We start from the raw sequence: 12,508 nt of genomic DNA on the forward strand, positions 1-12,508 counted from the left end.
GAGGGAGAGAGAGAGAGAATCCTAAGCAGGCTCTGTGCTGTCAGCCCAAAGCCCAAAGTGGGGCTTGAACTTAGGAACCGTAACATCGTGACGAGAGCTGAAATCAAGAGTTGGATGCTTAACCCACTGAGCCACCCAGGCACCCCAATCATTTAGTCATTCTTATATTTTTGGACATTTGTGGTGTTTCTTTGTTAAAACCATGATAAGTAGTGCTGTGATAAAGATCTTTTAATTAAAAAAAAAATCTTTGTCCAACTCGCTATTTCCATGGGATAGTTTCTTGGGAAGGGTGTTATAGAATTTTATTTGTACATTTTTAATAGTGGTTTTTGAAGCGTTTGATAACCAAAATAGAGTGAAGGATAAGTAATGTAATTGAGCTTCAGTTTTCTTATTTATCTATATCCTGATGGTAGGAGGATATGGGTTAATATATGCAAAGCACATAGCACAATGACTGGCAAATATTGTTAATGGTTTTGGTCTTTGCTTTAACATATCCATTGTCCATACCATATAATTAAGTGCTCAGCCACCTCCATTATCTGTTTAAAAAAAAAAAAAAAGGAAAATAAACTTTTATTGAGTGGTGTGTGTTTATTGTGAGACAGAATTTGTATGTGTGAACATCTAGCCTAATGCTCTTGTTTTTGAAAACTGCCTTGAAAATGTATGTATGAAAGTGAAAGGTAGAGGGGAAAACAGCGTTGTGTTTTTTAAAAGTAATTCTTTGAATTAAAAGACAAACTAATAGGAAATTACTACAGGCGGTGGAAAGCTTGGCCTAACTGGTCATTATATCTGTATTGGTTTTCACCTAGTATCAAAGCTTGTAATTCACAGCTCTGTGAATTTAATGTGTGTTTCAGTTATATGAGAATGGGCTGATGAGAGAAGTAAGAGAGACAGAGAGGGATCAATATTCTTGATACTCCAAATTGTCAGTGTAATGAATATAATTTGAGGCCTGTGAGCCACCTCAAAAGAAGGCATAAAATGGTACTTGTAATAAATGAATCAGGGAATAATGAAATGTCACGTCTGATTTTTTCCGTTTTCACACAGTTCCTGTACAGAACATGGCTGCGTTAGTTTCTTTTTTTTTTTAAATTTTTTAATGTTTATTTATTTTTGAGAGAGAGAGAGAGAGAGAGAGTATGAGCGGGAGAGGGGCAGAGAGAGAGGGAGACACAGAATCTGAAGCAGGCTCCAGGCTCTGAGCTGTCAGCACAGAGCCTGACGCGGGGCTCGAACTCACAAACCGGGAGATCATGACCTGAGCCTAAGTTGGATGCTTAACCGACAGCCACCCAGGTGCCCTGCATGAGTTTCTTAGGGCTGCTGTAACAGATTAGCCCAAACTGAGTGGTTTAAAATAACAGAAGTTTCTTCTCTCACAGTTCAGGAAACCAGAAGTCTCAAATCGAGGTGTCCACTGGGTCAGTTCCTTCTGGAGGCCCTGGAGGCACCTCGTCCGTGCCTCTGTCCTGCCTTGTGATGGCTCCCACATCACTGGTATTTCCTGGTTTGTAGCCACGCTGCTCCAGATTCTGCTTCTGTCTTCCTATGGCCTTCCTCCCTGTGTCTGTTCTGTGTGTGTGTCCTCTCCTAAAAAGGATGCTAGTCATTGGATTTGAGGCCCACTCTAATCCAGTATGGCCTCATCTTATCTTGACCATATCTGCAAAGATCGTGTTTCTAAATAAGGTCACATTAATAGCCAGAAAGAGCTGGGGTTAGGACTTGGACATATCTTTTTAGGGGGACAGGGTTTAACCCATTGCAATGGGAAATACACAAGTTCCAATAGAAACTCACCATCTCTCCTTCCTCCCCATACCCTGCCGGCTTCTCTAACCACAACTTTATCAAGTAGTGTTACTTACCTACTGTTTCTCCCTTGCATTTTCTATTCGCTTCAACTTTTCTGCTTGACTCTACCCTATCTACCCAAGATGGTTTCTTGCTGTAAGAAATTGGTCTCCTTAACCTTCTCTCATAGCCTATTTCTCCTTTCTTTGTGCTGTTCCTCCTGCGTGGAAGGCCTTCTCTCTCTCTTCATCTAAGTAAATCTCACTTCTAAGGGCACGGATTGTGCTTTATACTTTCTTTTTTCCTGTAGCATCTAGTCCAGTGGTAGCACATAGTATGGGCTCAATAGACAGTCTGATTAACTTTCTGATAAAGTAGAAGGATATAGACCATAGATTGGCAAGAAAATTAAATAATGGTTTTATGTGCCTGAATTCCAAAATTCAAGCTGCTTGAGAATCGGTCTCTCTTGATAGCTTAAATGGTTTAGGTAGACTATTGTTTTTCTCTTTGATTGAAAACTTCCACCCAATATTGTATTTTAGTCTCATTCTGGTGCTATAACCTATTTTGGCTCAAAAATAGCATAAGGAGACGATCCTGACATATCAGTTACTCTATGAGAAAATTTTGTTATTTATTGTCAATACTAAGTTCAGGGTTTGGAAGATAATTTCTTATCAGTGGTATAATTTCTTTTTAATGTTTATTTTTGAGAGAGAGAGAGAGAGAGAGAGTCGGGGAGGGGCAGAGAGAGAGGGAGACACAGAATCCGAAACAGGCTCCAGGCTCTGAGCTGTCAGTACAGAGCCCGACGTGGGGCTCGAAGCCATGAACTGTGAGATCGTGACCTGAGCCAAAGTCAGGCGCTCAACCGACTGAGCCACCCAGGCGTCCCTTAGTGGTGTAATTTCTGAACACATAAATAAAACCGGCTTTGTAGTTTTGTTTTCTAATTATTATCAGCATGGTTACATAGCTGGAAGAAAAGGTTTTCTCTCTTCCTTCCTTCCTTCCTTCCTTCCTTCCTTCCTTCCTTCCTTCCTTCCTTCCTCTTCTTTCTTTCTTTCTTTCTTTCTTTCTTTCTTTCTTTCTTTCTTTCTTTCTTTCTTTCTTTCTTTCTTTCTTTCTTTCTTTTAATGAAGTTTTATTTTCCAAAATATACAGTTGGTGGGATCTGTCCACGCATCTCCACCAGCAGCTGGGGCATCTCCACCCTTGGTGTTCCTGGTGTAAATTACTTGAGCTCTGTGCTTTGAAACCAGCTTAATAAGTCTCAGCCAGGGAACCTCGAATCTTCGGTCTCTCAGAGGCAGCAGCTGGAGTTATAAGCTTACAGTTGGGAACTTTCTTACAGAGTTTGTTATATGTCGCTTTGTCAAACAAGACCAGGTTATTGAGCTTGTCCCAAACTTTGCCTTTGGACCACCTCTTCTTTTTGGCCCTGCCCCCAGATTCACTGGGTCTTTGTCTTTTTTGGCTGACTTTCCGGTGTCTTTCTTCTTGTTGTCGTCCTTCGGCGGCATGGCGGAGCTTGGAGAGCAGTGGCCATCCCTGCAGCCTCACTAAGGTGTCATACAAAAAAACTTAAAGGTTTTCTAATCCAGTTTTCTACCTCTTCAAAAAGGAGAAGGCCTGTAGCAACACTGACTGCTTCCTGTCCCTTGAGTTCTGTCTTATTCCAGTAAACTCCACAGTTGTATATCTGAAGGGACATATATGCCACATTTAGTCTGGGGCCCTGAAGGAGATCTAGTCAAGGCCATCCGTGGTTCCGTGGACCTTAGTGCCAGTTCTTATCATTAACAAACCCAGAGCCATTAAGTGGGTGGTGAGCAGATTTAAGTTTCTGGTTTTTCATGAACAAAAGGGTCAGGGCCAGTAGAGTTTCTTTTGTCTGGGCTATATTGAATACTTGTGCATGTGTGGTATTCGTAGCTAGAATAATGAGTAAATGTTTGCTAAGCAAATTGACTAGTGGCTGGCACATAGTAAATGCTATAAATACCTTTGAAAATAAGATAACAAGTATAAATTGCAGTCAAAATCAGGGTATGTGTTTCTATACTGCTCCGCTCCAAGAGTTCTATGCTTAGCATTTCTACAGGCTGCCAGTGGGTTGGGCCTAAGGCTCATCTCCTCAGCCTTCCATTCACCCCTGTTGTCAGATTTTTGTCTTTGTTCAGTCAACTCTCATTAACTGTAACTGTCTGCAAATGGGGACTGTCATCAGAGGGGAGCCCCTTCAGTTTTCATGTGATCTCTCCCATATAGACCGGCAAGAGCCTGGATCACAGACTGGTGTGAATTGGTACTTTTACAAAATAAGTTGACAAATACTGCTTTATTTTCTAGCTTGGAGCCCTCAAAAACTCAGCTTAATTCTTTTTTGCCTTTATGTCCACAGAAAAGAGACTTTGTAAGTCTTAAGGGCCGTGGTGGGCTGGTAAGTATTTAACAACTGGCTTTGTCTGGAGAAAGCCCTGATTTGTTGTGTTTGCAGTTTTCATGGCATAGATACTCCCACCGTGGCCAAGCTACCAATGACGTGCATAGTTGGGAAGGGATGTGTACATTCGGCTCTCCCAAGCTGGGGTCAGGCTCCTGCATGCCACTGTAAATGGAGGATTGAGGGGATGTGCCTTAGGCCTAGCCCATGGAAGGTTTATGCAGATGCTGAGAGTAGCTCTTTCTAGTATCATTTGTTTACTATGGACATTTGTTTACTATGTCCGTTGCCATGGACAGGCACTGCGTTAGGTATTGGGGATGTAGGAGTGAATCATGAAGTCTCTGCCCTCAGGGAGCTTACATACCACTGAAAGCTATTCAGAAGTTTCCAATTTCAATCTCTTGGGACCCTAGCATTTCCCCCATTTGGGGACAATGAGGAAAATAGCGTGGGCTCATTGTAGCTTTCCTGGGTGTGAAGCAGGGATTGTGGAGGAGGCAGAATTGCTCTCTGGATTGTCTCCATCTTGGAGGTGCAGAGGCCCTAAACCTTGCGATGCCAGGAATGTTGGCAGTGTGCCATGAGGGGTAGACATTAAAGAGCAGAGAAGGTAAGGGTCTTACTTGGAGTTCCAGTTCCCTAACTAATCCAGAGGATTAGTCATCAATAGGTGACTATTGATTATAAGCTATTAGTTGCCTCATTAATAGTTAATGATCTGGAAGCTTACTGAGTGGACAAGATTCTGGCAACCGAAAGCATGTCAAAGCATTGCAAAGGTCTACATCCTCAAGAAGGGTAGGAAAGGGGTTGGAGAAGCTACCGATGGCAGAGCTCAGAGACACGGATGGCAGACATGCTTTTTTGAAGGATTTAGGCTTCTTGGTGAAGAACCTCAAATCTTTGCTATCGAGAATCACTGAGCCAGGTGGTGCGATTTGAGGGGGTGAGACTTTCCATTAGGAAGGTAGGTCCTCAAGAAACTCAAAACCTTTAGACAAGCAAAGGTAGGAAGAAAGGAGACAATTTATTCTTGAAAATGATTGTTTGGTGCTGCGTAATTCCTGCTCAGGGTTGCAGGGCTCTCTAGAACCTCTGCCTGTGCTGTTTTTCACCCATTGAGTGAATGGTTTATTCTCACACAGCATCTAATGCTGCTGCTGCCTTACCCAGTATCACCATTCTGGGAGAGGGAGATTGTGGACCGTTTACTTCTCTATGTTTGTCTGGAATATGCATTGCTCCATTCATGCCGAGTCACCTCGATCTTCCTTGGAAGCAAATGCCTACCCATTTCTCATCCTGGTTTGGAATTTAATTCTTGACCATGCAAGTTTTAGCCACATGAAGAAAACCCAGGCTCCTTTCTAGTACGAGGACCCCTCCCAGCTGCTTTGGAATAACCAGGGTGTTTCCAAGTGTGGGTTTTGGATTACCTATATCACCTTCTGGTGGTTTTTAAAACACTCATTCCTGTAATGTGCACCAACCTATTGAACTAAAGTCTCTGGAGTGGGATTTAGGAATTTGCATTTTGACAAGTTTCTCAGGTGATTTATAGGCACACTAAAGTTTGAGAACCCCTGATTTAGGCTCATAGACTGTTAGGAAATAATTTCTGAGTTCCCATGGGAGCCAACCTGTGTCCCATTGGAATAAATGCAGCCTGCTTGACCCTGCAGGTCAGCCTGGAAAGGTCTGGAGCCTTCTTTTTCCTTTGAAGTTAGGATACCCACACAATCTGGTAAGCCAGTGAGGACAAAGCCTCTTCCCAAGAGTCACTGTTATGTGACATGCTGCTATCAGACACAGGTCAATTAGCTTATTACAGCTGAAGTTAAATGTAATTGATTGTTTTGTTTTCAGCAGCTGAAGTTTAATTCTATGATTATGATTATGTTATGAAACCCAGACATTTGCATGGTAGTTGACAAAGAAGGAGGTCAGTATGAATAAACACTTTTTATGCCCTTGACTCCTGCTTTGTCAGTCTAGTATTTACATGCCATATGTGGGTTCTCTCAACTGGTCACATTGTTTTTTAAAGTTTTTACTTAAATTTCAGTTAGTTAACATACAGTGTAATATTAGTTTCTTTTTCTTTTTTTTTGGTGTAATATTAGTTTCAAGTGTACAATACAGTGATTCAGCAGTTCCATACAACACCTGGTGCTTATCACACGTGCCCACTTTAAACCCCATCACCTATTTAACCCATACCTCCAACCCCTCCCGTCTGGTAACCATCAGTTTGTTCTCTACAGTTAAGAGTCTGTTTAAAAAATTTTTTTAAAAATGTTTATTTATTTTTGAGAGAGAGACAGAGCACACAAGCAGGGGAGGGACAGAGAGAGAAGGAGACACAGAACCTGAAGCAGGCTCCAGGCTCTGAGCTGTCCGCACAGAGCCTGACCTGGGGCTTGAACTCATGAACCATGAGATCATGACCTGAGCTGAAGTTGGATGCGTAACTGACTGAGTCACCCAGGCACCCCAAGAGTCTGTTTTTGATTTGCCTCTTTCTCTCTCTCTTTTTTCCCCTTTGTTAATTTGTTTTGTTTCTTAAATTCCACATATGAGTGAGATCATATGATATTTGTCTTTCTCTGACTGACTTATTTCACTTAGCATCATACTCTCTAGTTCTGTCCATGTCATTGCTAAGGGTAAGATTTCATTTTTTATGGCTGAGTAATATTCCATTGTGTGTGTGTGTGTGTGTGTGTGTGTGTGTGTGTGTGTATAAAACCATATTTTTTTTCTTTTATTAAAATTTTTTTAATGTTTACTTATTTTTGAGAGAGAGAGAATGAGAATGTGAGTGGGGGAGGGCCAGAGAAAGGAAGACACAGAGTCTGAAGCAGGCTCCAGGTTCTGAGCTGTCAGCACAGAGCCTGACATGGGGTTTGAACTCACAAACCATGAGATCATGCTCTGGGCCAAAGTCAGCTGCCCAACCAACTGAGCCACCCAGGCGCCCTATATATAACCACATTAAAAAAAAAATTTTTTTTATGTTAATTTATTTTTGAGACAGAGAGAGACAGAGTGCAAGTGGGGGAGGGGCAGAGAGAGAGGGAGACACAGAATCTGAGACAGGTTCCAGGCTCTGAGCTGTCAGCACAGAGCCCGACGCGGGGCTCGAACCCACGGACTGCGAGATCATGACCTGAGCTGAAGTCGGACGCTTAACCGACTGAGCCACCCAGGCGCCCCTATATAACCACATTTTAAAAAATACATTCTTCATGGACACTTGGGCTGTCTCCATATCTTGGATCTTGTAGATAATGCTACTATAAACATAAGGGTGCATGTATCCATTTGAATTAGTATTTTTGTATTCTTTGGGTAATTAGTAGTTCAATTGCTGGATTATAGGGTAGTTCTATTTTTAACTTTTTGAGAAACCTCCCTACTGTTTTCCAGAGTGGCTGGACCAGTTTGTATTCCCACTAACAGTGCAAGAATTTGTGTTCCCATCAACAGTTCCCACATCCTCTCCAAACCCTGTTGTTTCTTGTGTTGATTTTAGCCATTCTGATAGGTGTGAGGTGATATCTCCTTGTAGTTTTGATTTGCATTTCTCTGATGATAACTGATGTTGAGCATGTTTTCATGTGTCTGTTGGCCATCTGTATGTGTTCTTTAGAAAAATGTCTGTTCATGTTTTCTGCCCATTTTTTAATTGGATTATTTATTTTTTGGGTGTTGAGATTGGTTTTTATAGATTTTGGATACTGACCTTTTATCTGATATGTCATTTTCAAATATCTTCTCCCATCCCATAGGTTGCCTTTTATTAAGTTTTGTTGATTGTTTCCTTTGCTGTGCGGAAGGTTTTATTTTGATGTATCCCAATAGTTTATTTTTGCTTTTGTTTCCCTTGCCTCAGGAGACATATCTAGAAGGAAATTGCTATAGCTGATGTTAAAGAAATCACTACCTGTGTTTTCTTCTAGGATTTTTATGACTTCAGGTCTCACATTTAGGTCTTTAATCCATTTTGAATTTATTTTTGTGTATGGTGTAAGAAAGTGGTCCAGTTTCATTCTTTTGCGTGTAACTGTCCGGTTCTCCCAGTACTATGTATTGAAGACATTGTCTTTTTCCCACTGGATATTCTTTCTTGCTTTGTCAAAAATTAACTGACCATATAATTGTGGGTTCAATTTTGTGTTTTCTATTCTGTGCCATGGATCTGTGTTTTTGTGCCAGTACCATTTTGTCTTGGTCACTATAGCTTTACAGTATAACTCGAAGTCTGGAATTGTTATGCCTCCAGCTTTGCTTTGCTTTTTCAAGGTTGCTTTGGCTATTTGGGGCCTTTTGTGGTTCCATACAAATTTTTGGATTGTTCCTTCTAGCTCTGTGAAAAATGCTATGGGTAGTTTGATAAGGATTGTATTAAATGTATAGACAGCTTTGGACAGTGTAGACATTTTAACAATATTTGTTCTTCCAGTCCATGAGCAGAGAGTGTCTTTCCATTTCTTTTTGTCATTTTCAATTTCTTTTCTTTTTTTAAGTTTTAAAAACAATTTATTTATTTTTGACAGACAGTGAGACAGAGTGTGAGTGGGGGAGGGGCAGAGAGAGAAGGAGACACAGAATCTGAAGCAGGCTCGAGGCTCTGAGCAAGTGTTCAGCAGAGAGCGTGATGTGCGGCTCGAACCCACAAACTGCGAGATCGTGACTTGAGCCAAAGTTGGACGCTCAACTGACTGAGCCACCCGGGTGCCCCGATTTTGTTTTCTTTTTTAAAATGTTTATTTACTTTGAGAGAGAGAGGGAGAGAGAGAGAGAGCGAGCGAGCAGGGGAGGAGCAGAGAGAGGAGAGAGAGAATCCTAAGCAGGGGAGGAGCTGTCAGTGCAGAGCCCGGTGCGGGGGCTCCACCTCACAAACCATAAGATCATGACCTGAGCTGAAATCAAGAGTCAGAAGTTCAACCAACTGAGCCACTCGGGTGCCCCATCTTCAATTTCTTTCATTAATATTTTATAGTTTTGAGAGTAGAGTACAGGTCTTTTACTTCTTTGATTAGGTTTATTTCTAGGTATCTTATTGTTTTTGGTGCAGTTGTAAATGGGCTTCATTCCGTAATTGCTCTTTCTGATGCTAATTATTGGTATATAGAAATGCAACAGATTTCTGTATGTTGATTTTGTATCCTGCAGCTCTACTGAATTCGTTTATCAGTTCTAGCAGTTTTTTGGTGGCATCTTTAGGTCTCTACAAAGTATGGTGTCGTCTGCAAATAGTGAATGTTTTACTTATTCCTTGCTGATTTGGCTGCCTTTTATTTCTTTTTGTTGTCTGATTGCTGTTGCTAGGACTTCCAGTACTATGTTATTTAAATAACAGTGGTGAGAGTCGAAATCCCTGTCTTATTCCTGACCATAGAAGAAGTGCTCTCAGTTTTTCCCCATTTAGGTTAATGTTAGCTGTGAGTTTTCCATATGTTGCCTTTATTACGTTGAGGTATGTTCCCTCTACACCAACTGTTTTGAGGGTTTTTATCGTGAATGGATGTTGTACTTTGTCCAGTGCTTTTTTTTCCATCTGTTGAAATGATGATATGGTTCTTATCCTTTTTTTAAAAAATTAATGTGGGTTACCATGTTGATTGATTTGCAAATACTGAACTACCCTTGCAACCCAGGTATAAATCCCACCTGATAGTGGTGAATGATTTTTTTTAATGTATTGTTGGATTTGGTTTGCTAATATTTGATTGAGAAGTTTTGCATCTATGTTTGCCAGGGGTATTTAGCTGTAGCTCTCTTTTTTAGTGGTGTCTTTTTTTTAAATTTTTTTTTTTTTTTTTTGAGAAAGAGAGAGAGAGAACATGGGAAAGGCAGAGGGAGGGAGGGAAGGAGAGAGAGAGAGAGAGAGAGAGAGAGAGAGAGAGAGATCTGAAGCAGGCTCTGTGCCCACAGCAGAGAACCCGATGCGGTGCTCGAACTCATGAATTGCAAGATCAGACCTGAGCCAAAGTTAGATGCTTAACTGACTGAGCCACCCAGATGCCCCTAGTGGTGTCTTTATCTCATTTCGGTATGAGAGTAGGTCTGGCCTCATAGAATGAATTTGGAAGTTGTCCTTTCTTTCCTATTTGTTTTTTGGAATAGTTTGAGAAGAATAGGTATTGACTCTTCTTTAAATGTTTGATAGAATTTGCCTATGAAGCCATCTGGTCCTGGAATTTTGTTTGTTGGGATTTTTTTGATTATTGAGCCACTTTTTTTGCAGGTTATAGATTTGTTCAAGTTTGCAATTTCTTCCTGTTTCAGTTTTGGTAGTTTATATGTTTGTAGGAATGTATCCATTTCTTCTAGGTTGTCCAATTTATTGGCATAATATTTCATAATCTGTTATAATTGTTTGTATTTCTGTGGTGTTGGTTGTTATTTCTCCTCTCTCATTTGTGATTTTATTTATTAAAGTCCTTTCTCTTTTCTTTTTGATAAGTCTGGCTAGAAGTTAATTTCAAAGAATCAGCTTCCGGCTTCATTGGTCTGTTCTTTTTTTATTTATTTATTTTTTCATTTCTATATCATTTATATCTGCTCTAATCTTTTTTTTTTTTTTTTAATTTTTTTTTTCAACGTTTATTTATTTTTGGGACAGAGAGAGACAGAGCATGAACGGGGGAGGGGCAGAGAGAGAGGGAGACACAGAATTGGAAACAGGCTCCAGGCTCTGAGCCATCAGCCCAGAGCCCGACGCGGGGCTCGAACTCACGGACAGCGAGATCGTGACCTGGCTGAAGTCGGACGCTTAACCGACTGCGCCACCCAGGCGCCCCTGCTCTAATCTTTTTAAAAAAAATTTTTTATGTTTATTTATTTTTGAGAGAGAGAAACAGAGTGTGAGCAGGCGAGGGGCAGAGAGAGAGAGAGGGAGACACAGGATCGAAGCAGGCTCCAGGCTCTGAGCTGTCAGCACAGAGCCTCATGTGGGGCTCAAACCCATGAACTGTGAGATCATGACCTGAACCGAAGTTGGACACTTAACCGACTGAGCCACGCAGGTGCCCCAATTTCTGCTCTAATCTTTATTATTTCCTTCCTTCTGCTGGCTTTAGGCTTTGTTTGTTGTTCTTTTTCTAGCTCTTTTAGATGTAAGGTTAGGTTGTTTATTTGAGATTTTTCTTGCTTCTTGAGGTAGACCTGTATTGTTGTAAACTTCCTTTGTAGGACTGCTTTTGCTGCATCCCAAAGGTTTTGGACCATTGTGTTTTCATTTTCATTTGTTTCCATGTATTTTTAAAAATTTCTTCTTTGATTTCCTGGTTGACCCATTTGTTGTTTAGTAGCATGTTGTTTAATCTCCGTGTATTTGTGGTGTTTCCACATTTTTTCTTGTGGTTGACTTCTAGTTTCATAGTGTTGTGGTCAGAAAATGTGCATGGTATGACTTCAGTCTTTTTGTATTTGTTGAGGCCTGTTTCATGACCTAATATGTGATCTATTCTGGAAAGTGTCCTATGTGCACTTGAACAGAATGTGTATTCTGGTATTTTAGGATGGAATGTTCTGAATATATGTCTTATGTCCATCTGGTCCCGTGTGTCATTCAAAGCCATTGTTTCCTTGTTGATTTTCTGTTTCAAATTAATCTGTCTATTAATTTAAGTAAGGTATTAAAGTCCCCTATTATTGTTGTATTATTTTCAATGAATTTCTTTATGTTTGTTATTAATTTTTTTTATATATATTTGGGTGCTTTCTTGTTGGGTGAATAAATATTTACAATTGTTATTTATATCTTGTTGGACTGTTTATTTTGTGATTATATAGTGCCCGTTTTCATTTCTGGTTACAATCTTTGTTTTAAAGTCTAGTTTGTAGGATATAAATATTGCTACTCCAGCTTCCTTTTTTAAAAAAAATATTTATTTATTTTTGAGAGAGAGAGAGAGAGAGAGAGAGGCAGCAGGGGAGTGACAGAGAGAGAGAGAAATAGAGAATCCCAAACAGTCTCCTTGCTGTCAGCACAGAGCCCAATGTGGGGCTTGAACCCACAAATTGTGAGATCATGACCTGAACCAAAAGCAAGAGTCAGATCCTTAACTCACTGAGCCACCCAGGTGCTCCCCGCCCCCCCCCCCACCCCCATCCCCAGCTACTTTGACATCCATTTGTATGATAAATGTTTCTCCATCCTCTCACTCTCAATCTGTAGGTGTCTTTAGGTCTAAAATGAGTCTTCTATAGGAAGCATATAGATGGGTCTTG

The 12,508-nt window shown here is 40.7% G+C and overlaps 1 protein-coding gene and 1 pseudogene across 1 annotated transcript in view; one reads left to right on the forward strand and one right to left on the reverse strand.

Annotated features, from left to right (window-relative positions):
* GPR176 (G protein-coupled receptor 176) overlaps positions 1-12,508 on the forward strand; it is a 127,370-nt gene that overhangs the window by 24,366 nt on the left and 90,496 nt on the right. The window lies entirely within an intron of this gene.
* Positions 2,951-3,379, reverse strand: LOC122468794 (annotated as a pseudogene).

This window comes from Prionailurus bengalensis, chromosome B3, assembly GCF_016509475.1.
Source record: "Prionailurus bengalensis isolate Pbe53 chromosome B3, Fcat_Pben_1.1_paternal_pri, whole genome shotgun sequence".
NCBI classification, from domain to species: domain Eukaryota; kingdom Metazoa; phylum Chordata; class Mammalia; order Carnivora; family Felidae; genus Prionailurus; species Prionailurus bengalensis.